This window comes from Octopus bimaculoides, chromosome 2 (assembly GCF_046866305.1).
Source record: "Octopus bimaculoides isolate indiv1 chromosome 2, ASM4686630v1, whole genome shotgun sequence".
NCBI classification, from domain to species: Eukaryota; Metazoa; Mollusca; class Cephalopoda; order Octopoda; family Octopodidae; genus Octopus; species Octopus bimaculoides.
In genome coordinates, this window is record NC_142929.1 from 2,976,525 (window position 1) to 2,990,766 (window position 14,242).

Consider the following 14,242-nt stretch of genomic DNA (forward strand, 5'->3'; position numbering starts at 1 on the left):
CTTATTTTTTGTGCACTAATATAGTCACTACCCATCGAAATTCCACCAAAATATACATCGGATCTTCAAACAACTTTAAACGCCGGTAATTAACACATATCAGCTCTTTCTCTAACAAAATGCAAATCTTCTACTTTAGCGACTTATATTCACCAACTCAAAGCACTAAACATTTGTAATCCATTATTAACGTTGGTAAAACTTAGCAAGGAGTTTGGGTGTCATGCAATTGTTGCTGCAAAAATTCGCTTCAAATATTAAGAGAGAAAAAAAGAACACTTTTGTATTTAATATTAATAAAGTGACATTAAAACCCTCGTGCCTCCATAAATCTTTATAAACTCACCTTTTTACCAGAGCCCACTCAGCTCCAACTTAGTCACATTAATATTATCTTTAATCGTAAGCTCCCCACTTGTAACCCCTAACTTGTAACTTGGTTTTCACATTTAACTACATAAACTAGTTACATATATGATTGTCTATACTTGAGCGGAAATTTGATCCTATTGATAACCATTTCACTATTTCTCATCCATTCCATCTTTGATTTCATATATGTGACAATTGCTATAATTGAAGTCCTGAAATCGAGTCATAAATTGAAATTGTGATTTTCAATAACAAATGTCACCGCCGGTGACTCAACCGTGTATAAAATCACGAAGGTGTTGAATCAGAGAGACTCAGTACCATTCCATTTCTATACACCTTTTATACATACGTATATTTGTAATTTATCTTAATGTATTCTATTCGATTTACCACACTTCAAAAGTGGCGATTTTTTCTAATATTGGATATCTCCCTATATTAATAGATTCTGTTGTAATCGTTTGTTATAAACAAATATGGTATTTCCTTCTAAACTTAGTTTTAGTAGTCCTTCATATATTATGCCTTTCATGGCATCTTTCTTAATCAACAATAGGTCGCTTCCCTGTTGAGATGTGACTGCATTTTCTTGAAACGCAGTAAGGGTTCTTCTTTGTGTAGCATCTTTTCTTTAGAATAGATTTCACTAACTTACCTACCTCTACCTTTTTCATCATTTCGCTTTATAACCCTTTCTTACTGTAGGTTAGGCATCAGAGACTAAGCGACGGGTTATTCGTGTCTTTCTTTTTTTTCACAATTGTGTTTGTTTTTCCCTCTCACTATTTTGCCTTCTTTATACATTTATACTTTTACCAATACCTTTTCACCTCCTACGCCTTTTATAATTCATCCATTCTTTCTTTTCTCTAGTCAGCCCTTTCTTATTACTGTCTCTCTTCATAATTCACATGCTTACTTTTTACGCCCTCGTCTTCTCCTTTTCTTTCTCCTACGCCATTTTACAACAACGTTTCCTTTACTCTTTTTACCACTTCTTTCCGTATCGAATTTCTCGGTGTCACTATTTATTCTTGGACGATTTTCCTTTTTTCGCATTTTCCACCTACTATTCTGCTAATAATATTCTCTATGTACACGCATGAAGGTACTTAGCTATTCGTGTTCATGTTTAGTGATAATATGTTTCTTTATATGTCTTTTTTTTCCTTTTTTGTAATATTGCCTTGTAATATTTTCGCCTAATACATTAATGATATAATATCCATTATTCACAGGATACACCAAAACAGCTGGGTTGGTAAATTTACATTGTGAATTAAATTATTCATTGTTGCATTGTAACAAATTACTATTTTCCATTACTATTTCTAGAGAATTCGAAGTATACCTAATATATCTAATATTCTAATAGTTATTCCTTACTCAATGCGTATTATTGTTTGTAGCTGAGAGCAGGAATATATGTTTCGCCACATTCTCTTTAGTGGATCCATAGAGTGAGCCGAGACACTTCATTTTAAATGTCTACATACACAGTTTTATTGAAATTTCAAATATATGCCTTCTGAATCTCAATCCTCTTTTCCTTTTAATTTAACACTAACATCTAATCCTTCTTGATAACCGAAATATCTACGAGCTGCATTCCAATAGTTTTGAGTTTATTTTAAGTGAAATTTTTACTAATTTCGAAATACATAATTCTCTGACTTCAACACACCTATTGTGACGCTCCAGCCCCTTCGTGAAGGCCCTATGGAAGTTCTCCAAAGTGAAGGTTTCCAGGACCCTTGTTACAGCTTACTTCATCGTCTACAAAACGACTGCCTCTAAGGTTCTCCTTCAGTTTGGGGAACAACCAGAATCGGAGGGGAAAGGTGTGGACTGTAGGGAAGGTGAGATACTATTTTGATGCCCATTTCTGTCAAGTACATGGTTGCCAGGACGAAATTGTGACAAGCATTGTTTAGTAGGGTGTCACTAGAAGTATTTAGCAGGGTGTATTCAAAACGCTTTTACCATTGTGTTTTTTCAATCCAGAATGAAACGCTGGAAGATCAGCGTCCAACTGATGTATATTAATGATAAACTAAAATGGCAATAATCAACGACTGTTATAACTGCCTCACCTAATTGTATCTAAAAACTTCTGGAATACTTTCTTTGTACATCTTTATGAGTATCAATTTCCATAGTAAATGTTACACATCGTGGACGTATAATGCGTTATCAGGTGTATTTCTTAAGCAATCCTGTCTATGGTTTAGAGATCTCATCCGTAGCGAAGAAGCGGTATACGGACAATTCATTCTTTTTCTCACAATAATCTTCTCAGCAACTTTAATCTTTATCGTTTACTAATTTCAGTCAATAGACAGCGGCCATATTGGGGCATCGCCTTGGAGAATCTTTTTTGTCGAATGAATCAACTTCAATACTATTTTTTTTAAAGTCTGGTAATTATCCTATCGGTATCTTTTGCTGAAACGCTACTTTATGGGTCATCAACACACGAACACCGGTTGTCAAGCAATGGTGCGACAAACACAGGCACAAAGACACACATACACACATACACTTACTCGCGTATATATATATATATATATATATATATATATATATATATATATATATATATATATATATCCAAGGTGTCTTGCATTGGAACCGAACCCAGACACATGTGGTTGGGAAGCAAACTTCTTACCACAGCTACGACGACGACTGTATAGAAAATATCAGGTTATCCCATAAGTTCTATCCGAATTTTGAATAAAGAAAACAACTGATCAAATGTTATATTTAATTGAAATTTAATCATCAATGTACTTTCTCTGATTATTTATGACTTCCTTCCATCTGTTTCCAAGCTTTTTAATCCCATCAATGTCAAACTCTTTTGGTTTCAAACGAAGAACTCTGAAATGTCAATTTCGACCTCCGCCTGGCTTGCGAAAGTTATGTCACCCAAATGATTCTGTAAACTACGAACAAATGGTAGCCTGAAGGAGCAAGGTCGGGAGAATAAGGTGGATGAGGATTTTTTTTCCCAACCAAGCTCTTCGATTTTCTGTGATGTTATCTTTTCAGTGTGGGGTCGCATATTGTCCTGATGAAACATCACTCCTTTTCGATTCACTAAAGTGGGTCTTTTTTTCTTCAAAGCTTGGTTCAAACGCTCTAATTGCTGACTGTAAACTTGAGCATTGATTGTTGCATTAGATGATTAAGGGAAACGAAAGCGTTAATCCATATTATTCAGTTTTCCTTAAAATAGTTGTAGAGACAAGGATGTTTAACACTTTGGCATAAAATGTAATAATGATATAAATTCGTCAAACGCTGTGCTTCATAATACCACTCTGAATATATGGCAGAACTGGTTTATAGCCAAACGCAAAGATATTATATGATATTTTGTAAGGCACAATGTATGATATACTACATTAAGGCATGCTTTCTAACAGCTTTCTAACAAGCTTTTCATTGGTTCATTATGAAATAGCTTGTTTGAGTGTATGATTGTAAAAAGGTTACGTATTAAACAGCCTTCACTGAATTTTATCAAACAAATTTTGGTGATTGCAGAGTTATGATCAGAGCGCTACGTAAAACTATATTATAAGACATGATCTAAAATTATTAAGATGGAACCACGATCTTTTATTGAGATTTATTCGCTATTGTTAGTATAACTAGTGGACTTAAATGAGAACTTTACTGTTGCTTTCTTTGTCAATGACGGGGGCTTACATCACATGTTTGCACTGATAGAGGCGTCTTAACTATAACCATCCTGCCTTATCCAATGTGTAATTTATTCTGCTTCTCGAAACAGTATGTTGTATTGGGAGAAAATTGAATAATATATCTCTGCGTGATATCTATCACTTAGTCTTCCGCTTTCGCTTGTTGTCAGAGATATTTATTTCTTTTTAGGTGTTATAGTATTATAAGATAATGTTTTTAAACGTTCAAACATTAAAACGTGAAATGCTTATTTGCAAGTTACTCTGGCTTTACGATTGAATCCACGAGACCATAAAACAACAGGTGCAAACATTCTAAATTGAAACAAAACCAAAATCTGAATTAGCGTCAAAACAATTTCCTACGTTAGCTTTCGTTATTACATTATCGTTCAATTTATATTTTTAATATATTAGTATAATAGAAACTCGTTATTGGGTTACAATAAAGTTTATGCAATATATTTTTCTCCTAATATCAATTTGCTTACATAGCTAATATTAGTGTCGACTTCTTTACATAGAAGTATATTTATGATTTTTGTTAGAACTGTGATATTTATTCTCTTCTGTAATTTAATTTTTCACGAGATTGTTTTATTTTTAAAAAATTGCTCAAGATCAGTATGGTATATATAAATGAATTTATGTATATAGTTCTTGTTCTAGCATACCATACAGCTCACAAGCTGGTGGTCGACAAATAATACATTACAAATCAGTGGTCTAAATATTTTTCCAGCATTTTTTAAGAAATAAACCTCGTTGCTTATATATAAATATATATAATTTCATACAGATACATTCGCAAACACGTACATATTCGTATAAATGTGGTATATCGTTTTTAACGTTTTCTGAAAGTAAACGAATGTGGATCGGTGTTACCTTTTTATTACAGTTTTCACACTTGGATAACGGCAAGGTCCACGAGAGTCCTTCACTTGGCGTTCGGGTCACATGAACGCAGTTGTAATGACTTTTATTTTGCATTACACTCATAAGGCGAGAGAGAGAGAGAGAGAGAGAGAGAGAGAGAGAGAGATGTGTTGGGGGAGGTGTCACAACCACCAGTGTTTTAACCGATGCCCCTATTCTGAGATGTAAATGCCAAAGGTAAAGAAACCCCTCTTTCCTCAGTGGAAGATATCTAGCAAAGAATTTATTTAATACAAATGTGTACTTCAACACCAAATGATTGAAGATGTCGATGCTAAGAATTTCGGTGTTTCCTTATTCCTTTATAGTTTATCATTCTCTTGTTTTATTCATTAGACTACGGTCATTCTGGAGTAGTGCCTTGAAGAATTTTTGGTAGAATAAATCGCCATCAATGCATATATTTTTTAAAGCCGGTTACAAATTTAACCGTCTCTGATTGCCGAACCCTTAGTTTGCGGGTATGTAAACACACCAACACCGGTTGTCAAGCTGCAGTGGGGAGCAAAAGCAGACACAAAAATACACACATACACAAACACACACAGATATACAAACATACACACACACACACACACACACACACACACACACACACATATATATATATATTAAAATGAACGTGAAATTTTATATGTCCGTCCGACCGAGACCCTTGTCTATCAATCTACATTTGCTATACATAGGCGTATTATACCATTTTTGAATCAGGTTCTTGGACATCCAGCATTGGGATCAGGTCTGGATGAGGATTTGTTATATAAAATTCAAAGTTAAAAAAATTCCAAAATCTGTGAAGTTACAAGCTTTTCATTTAAACTGGACATAAATTAATACCAAAATTTGTGAATTTTAAAAATATTTTCGATTCAGTTCATTTATGATTAGATCCACGTTAGAGTGAGAAGTTTCGAAGTTCTGCAGAGTTTGTGAATTGAAGCGCTCGGAAGGAAATGTTGAAGAACTCGAACTTTCGGCCCAAATCTGACTTCCACCAAAATCGGACTTTCAGCCAGATCGGTCTTTTGGCACGATCGCACTTCCGGCCGGATCATGTTGGTTATTAAAATTTAGACACTTCAATCAAATAATGACTAAACACGGTTAAATTAATTCCATATTACGCATGAATGTGTCCTATTTATCTGGTTCAGCGCAAACAATATAGATGTTAAGTAGTGTTTTGATAAATATGATTTAACACGGGCTTAAATATAATTTTACCAGTTATTTGCAATTATAGACTGTTACTGATTTAGTAGTAAGAAGTATAATAATATACTACAATGTATTAGAGAAGTTGAAATAAATTTTTATGCACGTATAAGTTTTGAAGCCAGTCCTAATGAGGCTGTGGATAAAACTGATTTCCGATTCTCCAGTCTTTGCTCCCATCTATTTTACGGAATTCTAATTCATTCAATTTCTTATTTATTCTTTTATTCTTTTATTCTTTTATTCTTTTACCTGTTTCAGTTATTTGATTGCGGCCATGCTGGAGCACCGCCTTAAAGAGTTTTAGTCAATGCAATCGATCCCCGGGATTTATTCTTTGTAAGCCTAGCACTTATTCTATCGGCCACTTTTGCGGAAGCGCTATGTTACGGGGACGTGAACACACCTACATCGGTTGTCAAGTGATAGTGATGGGTCAAACAGAGACGCAAGGACAGGCACACACACACACACACACACACACACACACACACACACATATATATATATATATATATATATATATATATATATATATATATATATTTATATATACATACATATATATGTATATATATATATATATATATATATATATATATATATATATATACGACAGGCTTCTTTCAGTTTCCGTCTACCAAATCAACTCACAAGATTTCGGTCGGCCCGAAGCTATAGTAGAAGACACTTGCCCAACTTACCACGGAATGGGACTGAACCCGAAACCATGTGGTTGGGAAGTAAGCTACTTACCACACAGCCACTCGTGCGCCTATAGGTACGTTTCATTAAATATTTAGAGAACAAAGGTAATATACTTACATAATACAGTTACTGAAGAAGAATCATACTCTATAACCATTTAATAACTGGTTCATATTATTTGAAAGGTTTTCAAAGAAAACTGCGCTGCAAATGTCTAAATTTATTACAGTTGTGAGACGTAGTATTTACTACCTGATTAAAAATAGTACCAAGTTTCCTTCCATATTTTACTGGCTTCATTGTGATGTTTTACGCTGTCTAAAAATTAATGTTCTACTCTTTGACTGTTTCTGCTTATGAAGGACTGAGTATTTGATACTTTCCAAACATGTGTATCTTCATATATTTAAAGTACCCGTAACTGCATGATATATTCTGACTTGTGTCCGTTACATAAATTGGCCCAATTAAATGGAGTCTTATCTGTACACATTGAACATCATGAAAGCCGACTGACTGCTCACTGTTCGTCAACTGTTACATATTGTAATACATCATGGGGGCTCAGCGAAGGTCTGATGCTCGTCGACTGCTGCAACCTTCTGCTAAGATTAGAAAAATTATTTACTATTATTCCTATAATTAATATAGTACTATAGGTAGAACTGTTGTAAGTACGCTACAAGTAGTAGTAGTAGTAGTAGTAGTAGTAGTAGTAGCAGCACCAAGCGTTGCTGTTGTTGTTGTTGCTGCTGCTACTGTTTAGATGGTATTGAATTGCAAAGACGCTGTTAAGATGTAGAATAGCACATCGGCTAGGATAAAATTTTATTAGAGAATCAAGAGATTCCTTTACTTTCCAGCCAATTTTCTTCGTTGTACCAAAGCTAAAGCTTGTCTCTGGCGGCAACAAAAGATTACTAGCACACTCTGCTGCAGGATATTTAAATTCTAAGACAATCGGGAGTTGCAATTACTTAATCCTTAAGAGAATTATGTAAACCTATCCACAATATAGTGAAGGTTATTTTGGGACAGCAAGATTCCTGGTCTCTAATCTTCTAAATACAGCGAGAAAGGGAAATAAATTTTATCCACTTCCTGGGGTTAAGATGTTAGTTTCACAATCTTTTGTAATCGTTGGCAATAAGCCACGTGCAGGTCTTTTAGATTATATCTAATGTAGTGAAAATAGCTGTGTATTGCTCGTTCTTGCGAAGAGAAAATACAATACATACACACATTTGAGCGTGCGCGGCTATGCGTTTAAGTGTCTTAAATAGAGTAAAGCTGATTGAATGAACCAGAGAGATAATCATTGCATCAACTTAAGAGATGCTCTTCACTGTTATTGTATCATTATTGACTAATCCTGCAAATTGATTTAGACAAAGTGTAATGAGAAATTTGGATAAATATTAACGTAACCAATGAGTAGCTACTCCCGTCTGCTCAAGGGTAAGTTTGTGATCACGAAGGTAGCTCACGTATTTCCGGAGTTATATGTAATAGCAAAATATGACGTCACAAGTGATAATGATTGTCAAAAATGTGAATGCTTTGGAGTAACGAAGCGGCATTGCTGATAGGGCTTAAAGTGTTAAAACTGTAGTGCTACTGTTCAGATCGTCTTTGCTTTGCAAGGTTATGATTCTTCTAAAAGATGCCTGTCTGGAGATATATTTAAATGCTGAACCTTTGGAACGTTTTACATATCTTGACAATTTCATTGAAGGTATAAAACTATCTTCCCCTCGTAAGCTATCGTACTATCTGGTTACGGGCTGTAAACAATCTAACAAATACTGCCAATAGTTAAAAGGTTTGAGGACAAACAGAAAAACTCACACAGTATGTTTACATGCGTATGTGTGTATGTATAAAAGTATGTTCTCTATCTGCTTCTAATTTAGAATAAATTTTGACAGGCTACATACTTGTCAGCAAGATTGTGAAGGACAGCCTCTCGTTTTAATCATCATCCTCTATTACGGACGGGTTAAGAATTTGCGATTTCTCTCCAACATCCTCAGTTCAGACGTATTTCGCTCCAGGTGGATTGTTATCTATCCTGTAACTCCAATAATAATAATAATAATAATAATAATAATAATAATAATAACAATAATAATAACAATAATCATAATAATAATAATAAAAGAATGAAAGTGTATGTATGTACGTAATTGTGTATTTATAGTGAGTACACGTATAGAGCTATATATTAAATTACTGTTGTGTTAAATTACGTTGCGTTAAAAGTATTTCGTTACGTTGCTATTGTAATCAATACACAGTTTTAATATCGACAGATGTCTCGTCGAAATGTGTACGCTACGAGAGATTTAAAAACATTACTTCAAATATATACATACATACACATATATATATATATATATATATATATATATATATATATATATATATATATATATATATATATATACATGGATATATAAGAGTAAAAGAATATACTGTACACACACATACACACACACACACACACACACACACACACACACACACACACACACACATATGATAGCGTGTTTGAATGTGGATGAAGAAGTACGTTTCTTCTCCCTCACCTTTTTCAATATACTGAATACGTTGGGTTACGAATTGATGTGGATAGATGAAGGTAAATATATTTTATAGTTATATTCTTTTCTTAAAATATGGTATATACAAAAGAAGATCGAAAAATGTGCTTCAAAATTAAGTTAATGTTTTTTAAAATTGATTTATTTAGTTTGTACATTAATCGTGAAACTAGTTTTGTATTGACCACAATAACTAATAAAACAGATTCCATCTTTCTATCCCACCTTATATCTTTTTTCGTACCAAGGAGAAAAGTCCGTCTGTTTTTATTTTATGTTTATTTTAAAAACAACTATCATTCAACACGTTAGAGTTCGGCTTTAGCTGCTCTTTCTCCCCCTCTTTGTCTTTATATATATATATATATACTGTACATATATGTATATATATATATATATATATATATATATATATATATATATATATATATATATATATATATATACTCTACATATATGTATATATATAAATACATACATATTCACAGTATATTTCTGGGGCAAATAAGAATGAACACCTGTAAATGGAGTCTCGCCAGCAGTTGTATCCCTGTCTTAGCTCTCCACAAACACACCGCTTCAAAGTGGGATACACCAATTAATATATTTTACACCTTGTTGGCACCGGTTCCTTTTTGTCTGCGTGTTTGTGCATTGTATGATAGGACGTAATATTGATATTCGTTGAAAAACAGAGTGTTAACTAAAAATTTATAGACGTAAATTATTGTATATTATATCGCAATGAAGCGAATCACTTAACACACTAAAAAATTAATATTTGTAAAAGTTGCCAAGATAACGTTAACTTCATTAAAATGATGCATGCAGTTTATTTAACGACTAATTTCTGTGAATTTATAAGCATTGAGTTGATGTTTAGGTTTTGAAAGTACACCATTGCTAACGATAGTGACTTCAAACAGATATGAAATATATAAGAGACATAACTGGCTGTTCTTTCTTTATCCGGATACATATTGTGTAACTATACGTAAACGTTTATATTTGTCGTAATACAGAACATAGTGACAGTTAACAACCTATAGATATATTTTACACTTCTACAAGGTCTCGTGCTGTGGGACTGAACTCAGGAGAGAGTGGGGGTGAAGGGATTAGGGAGAGAGAGAGAAAGGGATATATAACGAGAGACAAATCTACTCAGCTGGATTCTTCTTATAGCCACCCTTTACTCCGAGGGCTTGGTTCTCGGTAAAGGTTTCGGAGTGTATCTTCAAATCATTTGCGCGTTGAAATGTGTTTTCTATAGTGAGAATTTTTGAATGTTATCTCGTGATGTCTATGTGTTTTCTTATACGCCAAATTTTCTGCAGGACAGTATGCGGTTAAAACTCCCAAAATGATTCCGATTATTAAAGAAAACTTGAATATCACAGACCAGGCAACACAACTCGCCTCGGAATCACCTAGAATGATAGATAGCGATATTTCGCCATTATTTTGGCTCATAACAATCGTGCACCCGGATCATCTCGAAACAAACTGAACCGCAAATATCAGTCAATGTGCGCGTCTAAGATGGTGTTCCAGTCAGCCACTAATACTAATGAGCCAGACTTTCCCAGCAACAAAGGTTTAAAAAAATTAGCCGCCATGCACTTGTCGGAAAAGAAAGACGGCATCTAGTTTGAACGAATCCCCTTTGCTGTTGCCAGCATCCAGAACCAACAACTTACCCTCCGGTTCCAGAAAGATTGGCCTTGTCTCGAGCTCAGACCTTTTTGGAACACCACTTTAAATCCTCTTCCCGTTCCAAGTCAACTAAGAGATGCGAAAATCGCAGAGTGTCAAATATCGGCACGAAACGACGTTTGTTGGAAATCGTAGTCTCGCTGATGGGTAGCACGTCCATATCGAGTGACCAGAGCTCATTGAGAGGCAGATCCCAGGCAGCGTGTATTCACTCATCCTATTCTCAGAACTGCAGTGATAGTAAGAGAGAAGGAAAAAGATGTGACATCGACTTCAGCGATTATATTGTATGGCTAACGGGAGCGTACGCCTGCTTGGAATTTCTTGGGGAAGTTTTACAAAACCTGCCCATGTCTTTGACTAAGGCAGTCACTACTTCATATGGGGAACCTTCTATTACTATTCTATGTTTTGAGGGAGATCCCAATCACTTTTACTTTATCATTGACTGAAATCTTGCCCTAGTTTAAAGGTTCTGCTTCCCTTTCTGTGTTCTCCTTTTTGTGCTATAAACTCCAGTAGATTTTGATTTCTTCCGGATTATTATGAAGTTGGATAGTTGTTCCATAGTATATTTCTGTGGAGTTTTATGCTTATTTCTTGTTGCCGTTGTTGTCTTTGTGTGTATGTCTGCTAGTGATGATCTTGTTAGTTTGTTGTGTTTGTGTTTCCTTTTGTTGTAGATAGTGAAGGTGGGGATGGTGTTGTTGTGTTCTGGCATATGTGTTTTGTGTATTTTTCTTTTTACTTTTTGAATTCTTTGTTTCATTCGTCGGCAACATTTTACCTCCTCACTGCAAGATTATGTTGCCAAATCTGAAAATACATCACTGTCCCGACACGAACGTAACAGTGATGTGTTTTCTTGTGTACGATTGTGTATCTTTTTGTACATCAAGGAAGAAGAGAGAGGAAGAGAAAGAGTGTTTTGGTTTCGGGCTTCTCTGATCATATTAAAGACATATATAAACATGACAATATTGCAGGTAGCAGAACACCGCACCTCATAATCTCTCCCGATTTCTTCATGTCGAGTTCTATTTACTCATGGCTGACTCAGATTTAACGCGTATATCGATTGCAAAAGCATGTGTAGGTGTACATGCGCCTGCATGCATGTGCGTGTGTATACATACGCACACATGCATGCACACAACATATATGAACACACACGTACATACATAAACAGGCATAGACATGTTTTGCACAACCCCCCACTCACATACACATCAGAGATGCACATTTATTTGTTTGTGAGTGTGTGCTTGCGTGTATATGTATGTACACATGCATACCATGGCATATATGCATATAGATACATATATATATATATATATGTATATATATATATATATATATATATATATATATATATATATATATATATATATATATATATATATATATATATATATAAATTACAGAACATATGTACGTAGATATTTCGTAAATATATACATATATGCCAGTGTACAAGCATGGCCGCAGCCTTTGGGCGGCTCGAGCATATAAAGGAAATATATATATATATATATCTATATATATATATATATATATATATATATATATATATATATATATATATATATATATACATATATCGGTAATATATAAAACATTAGCATAAATATATATATGATTATATATATATATATATATATATATATATATATATATATATATATATATATATATATATATATATATATATATATGTATGTATATATATACACAAACACACATATACACGCACATACTTTGTGTATGTCTGTATGTGTACATGCTTGTAGTGTTGTGTCTCTGTGTGCATTTCCGTGTGTGAGTGTGCATTTATTTCACTACGTTGTTTTAGCAATAAAAACTAACATTTTCAATATCTCCAGCAAATTTTCTAATATCAATCACTTCTTATGATCCTTCTGTGTGTTTTGTATCTTTAGTTTTTTTTTCTTCTTTAGTAATACTTATTTTATTATGTTTTATGTTACGTACTGCGCTTTGGCCTCCATATTATAATAATTTACTGAAAATTATTCGTCACATAAATATGATGTACAATGCTTCTACCCAGTAATAAATTCATAAGCCATAATTTCTCCTGTGTACTTCTATATCACAATATATAGCTAACATCAAAATAGTCAATAACCGAACAGCTTATTGGTTTGTATTTCACGTTCAAAACTTGGCAGTGTTTCACGAGAGACGGCTTGTTTGCATCAAATATATGTTTATTAACATATGAGAAATATATGAAACGAATGTATATTTTTTCTTATTTTTGACAGGTCTGGTTTTTCATAAGTTAATATAAACTCTGACAAAGAGATAATCGTTATAATGAAGTGTTAGTTCGTGGTTCACGAATTCTTCTCAGCTGCTGACGCTTCCTACAATTTCGGACAGGATATTTAAAAAAAACTAGTTGGTGGAAATTACCCACAAAACCTATTGTGAAAAACAAATATTGAATAGCAAAGTAGAGTCTAAGCAATAAATTTCAATTAGAATTACACCATTAGCGACCACGAATAAATGCTGGAAAGACGTCAAATAATAAATTGGTCAAGATTATTCAATATGCAGTGTTTTACAGAGTGTGTCTTATTTTTATTTCCTATATCTTTCTGCGATGCACCGGACACGTGATCAGTGATATTTCCCGGGGGAGGGGGGCATTAGGTGTTTTAAGTCACTCAACTTCGGACACCCTCACCTAGGCGATCGAGCCGGGTCGAACAAGCCCCAGCTTTTGTAAGGTTAGTAGTACTCTGCAGTCCTGATAGAGTCAGGTCTGGCAGCTCTTGATTCTCAGCAACCATGAGGCAATTTCTGTGGCCTCCATAGCCAAACTGATGGCCCTCTACCTACTAGCCCTAACAATTCAGTAGAAATTCCAATTTTCCTCTGCCTCATAAGCTTGCGTGGTGTAGATGTAGATGCAAGACCTCAGAATAACTAGAGCAAAAAAAA

The 14,242-nt window shown here is 34.1% G+C and overlaps 2 long non-coding RNA genes across 2 annotated transcripts; one reads left to right on the plus strand and one right to left on the minus strand.

Moving 5' to 3' along the window:
* Window positions 1-3,135: 3,135 nt before the first annotated feature.
* LOC149136855 (uncharacterized) lies at window positions 3,136-8,420 on the minus strand. The gene is made up of 2 exons (XR_016238092.1): window positions 7,068-8,420; window positions 3,136-3,606 (listed from the first exon to the last, which is right to left on the minus strand). It is a non-coding gene; the product is annotated as an uncharacterized LOC149136855 (long non-coding RNA).
* Window positions 8,414-13,848, plus strand: LOC128247095 (uncharacterized). The gene is made up of 2 exons (XR_008263516.2): window positions 8,414-8,685; window positions 13,558-13,848. It is a non-coding gene; the product is annotated as an uncharacterized LOC128247095 (long non-coding RNA).
* Window positions 13,849-14,242: the final 394 nt, after the last annotated feature.